Raw genomic sequence first — 7290 nt, 5'->3', positions numbered from 1 at the left:
AAATGTCATATCCTTGGAGCAAAATTTTTATACATTGCAAGAATTACTTTAATCTTTCCATTATTAATCATCCAACAAACTTGTTTCTTTAAAGAAGTGATCTCACTGTTCCTGTATGGTTGGATTTTTTCACATCTTGATACATAATGTTGTAGTGTATGGGCATCCCTAAGATGACACAGTTGACCCGCCCCTCCAGTAATATTTGTATCCCAGTCTTAGTCTCATTATAACAGTATCAACAGATGGTAAGTTTGTCCCGTAAGTTACACTGGTGTTTTGTAAAACGTACAAATAGTGCTGACAACTCTCGCTACATATGGCAATCACTTCTCTTTTTGTTTTGTTTTCCTCTCTTTTTTCTTTTCATTTCCCTCTTTATCGTTCTAATACTTTGCTAACAATATCTATATACATCCTTTCTGCAGCTTTTTTGGCCAACATATCAGCCATTTCAATTAAATGAATCCCACATGTGATGTAATCTATACAAACTGCACAGCGCATTCCATTTCTTGCATTACCGTGACCAGTCGTTTACAGATATTAACAATGTGAAAGTTACATGATTTTTTACTCTACAAAGCTTCCAATGCACTTTTAGTATCAACAAAAATATATGTTTCTTTACATTGCTCTTTCGCAACTTGAAGTCCTTCACAAATTGCGTATAGGTCAGCCAGCGTGGATGAGGTGCTGTTACTAATTCTTTTACAAACTGTTTCATCTGCATAACACTCATTGATAAGATATTCCCTCATAAAAGCACCACATCCCGCTTGATCCATCACAATATATATGTACAGTGTTTCGCCTGGGGAAGACTATTTATTTTCTCTAAAACGACATTTCGTAAATAACTGGGATGCCAATCTTCGTTTTTCTCCTCAAGCTGTAAAATATCTACTGTAATGCATCCTTCCTGCCATGATCTAAACTCTAAACATTAAATAAGTTTGTAATGAAATGCAATACTGTATTTATCTACTCAATACTCCATCATATTATTATACAGTAGCCTTGCATACTTGGACACATTATCGTACGGGACAACCTTTTATCTCCTCCTCTCGTAATGGTCCTAGGAGTTGCGGCTTCAGCAAGTTCCTTTACTCTATATTCTATACTTGGTAAATCTAACTCCATTCTCATTATTTCAATTCTAGTGTTCCATTGACACCCTAAAACAATTCTCAAGACCTCGTTGTGTATCACTTCAAGCTTTTGAATAACTTTCTTACTATACATTATAAGGCTGCGAGCTGCATAGTCAATAACTGAACGTATAGTACTGATATAAACCATCCTTAAAATAGGAATACCTGTGCCATTTACCTCCCATGCCAAAGCTCTTAAAGGTCTTAAACGTCCTTGATATGCATTCTCCAGGTATTGCATCTCACGTACTTTACTGTTGGACTTATACCCAATGTACATCCCAAGGTATTTGTAAACATCAACTTTTTTTAGCCTTAATTCATTAAAAAATAAATCCCCTTGTTCATAATTTCTGATCTGATATTTAGTTTTTTTCATTGTTAATTACAAGGCCCATTATACAACAAAGTGTACTCAATGCACCTAAAGCATCTTCCATATTTCTCATACCTTTACACTAGTACCGAGCCATTATGTTCATCAATGCGTTAAAAAGAGTGGGGCTAAGTACACCTCCCTGTGGAGTCCCCAACTACATCTCTTTCTTCTGAGTACCAACCCTGAAACCATACTCTAGCCTTTCTGTTACTCAAGTAATATTCTATTTCTATTTCAGCAATTTCCCAGAAACCCCTAAATTAATTAGTTCCTCAAGTATGACTTCTTTATTTTCCCTATCAAAGGCCCCTTTTAAGTCTACAAAAGTCCTGCATGTAGCCTTGGAATTATTCAAACACCTTACAACACCGTCTGTAGTACTACATAGAGGAATTATTCACTAATATATGCCTGTTATTTGAATAATGGATTCAGTATCGAGTTTGAGATCTGACGTAAAACATGACGTCATCACCAGCTTTCCAGGGGTCGCCCTAGTCAAATATTAGTTTTTAGATAAACAGAATTAATCCTTATAAATAGGATACAAGGGTTTTTCTCTTTTACAAACTGGAAGCGCAAGATTCTTTCAACTTTGAGAACATTTACTTTAAAAAAAAATGTGATTTTCGGGGTTATGTCGGAAATGGCGACATATAATTATGCTAATTGTGTCGTGTAGAGAACATAACATTAAGTCTAGTTCTGTCAATCAATCATATTTTTATTTACTTATTTTTAGTTAACTCTAATACTATACAAAAGTAAACAGTAAGGCAATTTGACCAAGGATATCCGATAGAGCCAGGAGGATCATTTGCTTAAGTTTGGTTAATTAGATATAGTATATCTATAGGAAGCTGACGGATCCCTTCAACAACACAAAAGTCTGTGGTTTAGAATATAGAAACTCACTCTCTTCTCTTGCTGTAGCTTCATCTGTTATGTATTATTCGCGTTTTTTTTTTTTTAGTTTTAGCTTTGAATTATTTGATAGCATTACTGATTTTAATGTAGTCAGGTAACGTGTTCCATTCCGTTATAGCTGTAAAGAGGAAAGTGTTTTTAGCTTGACTGCAGACACCAGGTATTACAAAATTGTGTTCACGACCTCTAGTGCCCTGCCGGATCATATCCCTAATCCTTACTAAGTTAGTTAGATACTCTGGGCACAGTCTGTTAAAAATCGTGAAAATATGATTAAGGCTCAGTTGCTTCATTCTATCCGCCACACTTAACATATCCAGCGACTGTAGGACTTCTGGTGTCTAATTTTCATGTCAAGAACGAGCTTCATCTTGTTTTGCATAATCTGTAGCTTGGATTTTAGATTATTTGATAAATCAGAGTATCATGAAGGGGAGGAATAGTCAGAGTGACAGTGTATGAGCGCCAAGCCAAGGTCCACGTACCTGTATGAATGTATGTGTGCTTATGCAGTATGTGTGTATGTGCACCAAAAGATGTCTGGATGGCGTCACAACACTCACAATTAGTTATTATTTTATATACACATTCCAAGTACTGCTCCCCCTCGCTCAAGGTCAGTGTTACGTCACAGTCAACAACTTAAAAACTGGTCTTTTTAATTACCCGCTACACAAAATATAGCTGTCTTGTTTTTTTAATGTTGTAAAGATAATATTTAATTTTAGGATCCTGGGGGGTGACACCACTAGCTCTCCTGCACTGTATTGTCCTGTAGTACTGCTTCCCTGACCCTAACCCTGATTCTGACCCTGATCCTGACCTTTGTATTATTTTATCTCATTAGACAGGGTCAGTGGAACGATCCTTATCCTTGAGTGCTAAATGACTCACAGATCCATGGTCACGTGGCTGAGGAGTGTCCCTATCATTCCCAATACTAAATGACACACACACACACACACACAAAACTTATTTCCATCCACACCCCCACCCCCACCCCCCACCAATAACCACTTTGTTCCTCCCTCTACACACGTACAAAAATCCCATCCCCTACTCAGACTATCCCCTCACACACAAACACACACACAGGCCAATTACAATACCCCCTCTCGAGAGTGAGTGCTTCTACCATTCTAAATTGAACACAAGTTACACACCGAGTCCAAAAAAAAATAACCTCGCCCTTCGTCACAGTTTTTTTGCCTTAAAAGAAGAGTAAATAAATAAAAATAAATTATTGTATTATTTTCCGAGTGTAATTTTGTCTTAACTGAAGGACATTGTTTTTTTTTAGTGTTTGTTTTTCATTTTTTTTAATCTCTAGTTTACTTAAAAATAAAAGAATTCAGCTGGTCCGTGGGGTAGCCGAGTCAGCAAATTTCTCAATAAGTTTTTTGCCGAGTTATGGTGACGTCACTATTTTGCGCAGGAATAAAAAGTTGATTTTGTTAAAGTATGACATAAATAAGAATATAGTGATTGACATTGAATCTTGTATAATTACGGAGTTGTTGATCTCTTCACGCGTGTAGTTAGAGAAGTATTGACCTTCATCCCCCAAAAATTTAGAATAAAATCCCGACCAGTTATTCTGCTGTAGCTCTTCACTGTTGTTGCTATTATTATATTACTACAACTACTACCACTTTTCTAACTACTACTATTACTACATCTACTACCACTATTTTTAATGGCCTCCAACCTCCCCTTATTGCTACTACTACTAATACTATTACTACTCTACTTCAACAACTATTTTTTTAAACGTGGCTTCTAATATCCCCTAATAGTCACACCTTCGCCACCATTTTAATACCATAATATTAAATATCCTAATACAAAAGTAGCTATCCTAGATGAGTTAGTTAAGCCGCAGATCTATGCAGCATTCGGTGATTGTTGCCTCATAGTCAAAATCTGCGATCGTTGTCGGCTTTGGAATCTTCGTTACCCTGAGGCAGAGTAATGCAGAACTAAGCAGAGAAAAGGACAGACGACATCTTAACGAGGCTGTAACGAAGCTTCTGGGCTGGTGCTTCTGTTCAGATAACACCTCGGCTATTCTTGAATAGAAGCATCCTGCACTTGGTCCCATTCTGCCAGAGTTTGTAAATACCAGAGGAGTGAAGTTGCCTTGTTCCACATTTTGAATTCTCTCCCCTTACTCTCTGTTCTTGCCCTTCTCGTTCTTCTTGTGTGCAGCATCGAGAGACAGGTTATGGTGACAGGCGGTAAAGGGGTCGAATACCCTGATACCAACTATTACCACTACTATTACTACAGCAACAACTGCTACTACTTATACATTTACAACTTCTACTTTTGGTACTACAACTACCATTATAGAGAAAACTGATACAACTTACCCAATCGACTTCCCCATAGTTAAAATGTTTTAAAGTATACAAAGACCGTAAGTCAGCCTCTACCACCTTGCTTAAGCTCCTTGCATGCCGTCTATAATATAAGATCAATTACTAACAGATGGGAATTTATGCCATTGAAACCTTAACACTGTAGACAGCACCATAGGACTTACTGTAACATTTTAATATAGGACCTGACACTGCACCGTGGGATTTTGTGGGTATGTGTGTTTACGTGTGTATGTGTGTGCGTGTGCATGTGTGTGCGTGTGCATGTGTGTGCATGTGCATGTGCTTGTGTAAGTGTGTGTGTGTGTGTGTGTGTGTGTGTGTGTGCGTGCGTGTGTAAGTGTCTGTGTGTGTGTAAGTGCCTGCATATATTCGCAAAAGCATATAAGCACCATGAGTTAACACGTCTTCATTAATTTCGTTTACTTTTTGTTTCGCTGAATGACACAACAGTATAATAAAATATTAAATTAGTGTCCAGAATAGAAAACAAAATGGTCACAAGGCTATTTTAATTCCCGGCTGAAAACTCTTACAAAAAACGTCTGGTTTCTTTATGTGACAGTCACCGTCCGGCTAATGGCATGATTCTTAAGTATAGGGACAAATACATGTAACCCAAGCTGGACTGGGCAAAAGGGAGAATTAAACGGATACATTGTCAGACAAACTCAAGACACAGTTTTCTATGTTAATTCATCACTGGTTGGAATACTTACGCTATTCGTGGTCATCATTTGGATAAAGTGAAATTTAACCCTCAGTTTATTTCACTTGATTTAACACCCTGATGCTACCTGGGAGAAGGATAGATTAGGTGTATAAATGACTACATGAAGAGCCTAGCATAAAGACATGACTATTGTAACATATACCCCCCAACCGCCACTTCTGCAGCTTGAACCAATAGACACTACGATAGGAGCTGTTGTGTAAGTTTAACCCAGCATTATTTTAAGAGGAGTTCCATAATCAGTGTTTTCTGTAGAAAAAATTAACCCTTATACGATTCCCTTCTCACCCCACACACACTTAGTACGATCTTACTCCTCCTGACAGAAACGTTTCCAATCGCATCAACCTATCGACGTGAGTTTGGTGGCTCCTCAACGCTGGGGGTGGGTGGCTCCTCAACGCTGGGGGTGGTGGCTCCCCAACGTGGTGGGTGGGTGGCTCCTCAACGTGGGTGACAACATATTAAATTGCTTATTTGTGGTGTCCTTGTTTCATGCTTTATCAAATGATAAGGGATAACGTCACTGACATGGGGACGTAAATCACTTGAACTTATAAATGATTACTAACAACTCAAGTAATAATAAAATAATAATAATAATAATAATAATAATAATAATAATAATAATAATAATAATTCTTTTTTTCGTAGTCCTTGTTCACAGTATGTGTATGATATTACAAGTTACTAAGAGAAATGAGATGCTTATACACCTCAATTAGGTCGCTCCTTGCCCGTCTGTAGTATAAGCTAGGCAAGTTCAGGCGCTCCAATCTCTCAGGGTAGTTGAGGCGCCGAAGTGCAGGCACCAGTCTGATGGCCCTCCTTTGAACATTTTCAACCAACTGACAGTCCCTAGCATATCTTAGGGACCAGACAGTACTCCAGATGGGGGAAGCAAGTCACTCTTGAAGATCGTTACTACGTTCTTATAAGACCCAATAATTTATTTGCCTGATTTACCTTCTTCTCGCAATGCCCGAGAACTTCACCCCATTGCCTACATACACACCCAGGTCCTTCTCACATTGTTTCAAATCGTGCAGTTTCTTCTTACCGTTGGGTCATATGATACGCCTCCTTACCGTTGGTACGCCCCAGGTGCATCCTCTTACACTTCATGACACTGAATCTCAGCAGCCATTTCTTCGACCATTCTTAGAACTCACAGAGATCCTTCTGCAGCTCTTCACAATCCGCTTGGTTCTTGATTTCCCGAAATAACTTGGCGTCGTCGGCAAACATTTGTATGGAGGAGTGTACAACGTCAGGCATGTCATTTATGAAACAAACAAACAACAGCGGGCCCAATACAATGCCCTGTGGTACCTCGCTTGTGACAGGTACAGATGATGATCTCGTGCCATTAATCACCACACACTGCTTGCGGTCATGTAGAAAGTCCACGCTCGGACATTTCCCAGAGTTCCGTACCCTTCCAGTATGATTTTCAGCCTTTCGTGGTGGTACACTGTCGAAAGCCTTGGCAAAATTTAGGTAGAGCGGTCATTTAGCACGCTGAGACGCGTCAAGACATATCTTCGATTAATAATGTCAACTGAACGTTTGTCTGGATAATGCATGTTCAGCGTGCATCGCCAGAAAGTGTTAGATGGAAAGAAAGCCTTCGTTGAAGACGTGATTGATCGATTTGGGACTGATGAGCGCCGCCTGCAGTATTTATTTAATCATTGAAAGTACGATGTTAAT

Source organism: Homarus americanus, unplaced genomic scaffold (genome assembly GCF_018991925.1).
Source record: "Homarus americanus isolate GMGI-L3 unplaced genomic scaffold, GMGI_Hamer_2.0 scaffold74, whole genome shotgun sequence".
In the NCBI taxonomy this organism is placed as follows: domain Eukaryota; kingdom Metazoa; phylum Arthropoda; class Malacostraca; order Decapoda; family Nephropidae; genus Homarus; species Homarus americanus.
Note: the sequence above shows the minus strand (reverse complement) of the source record.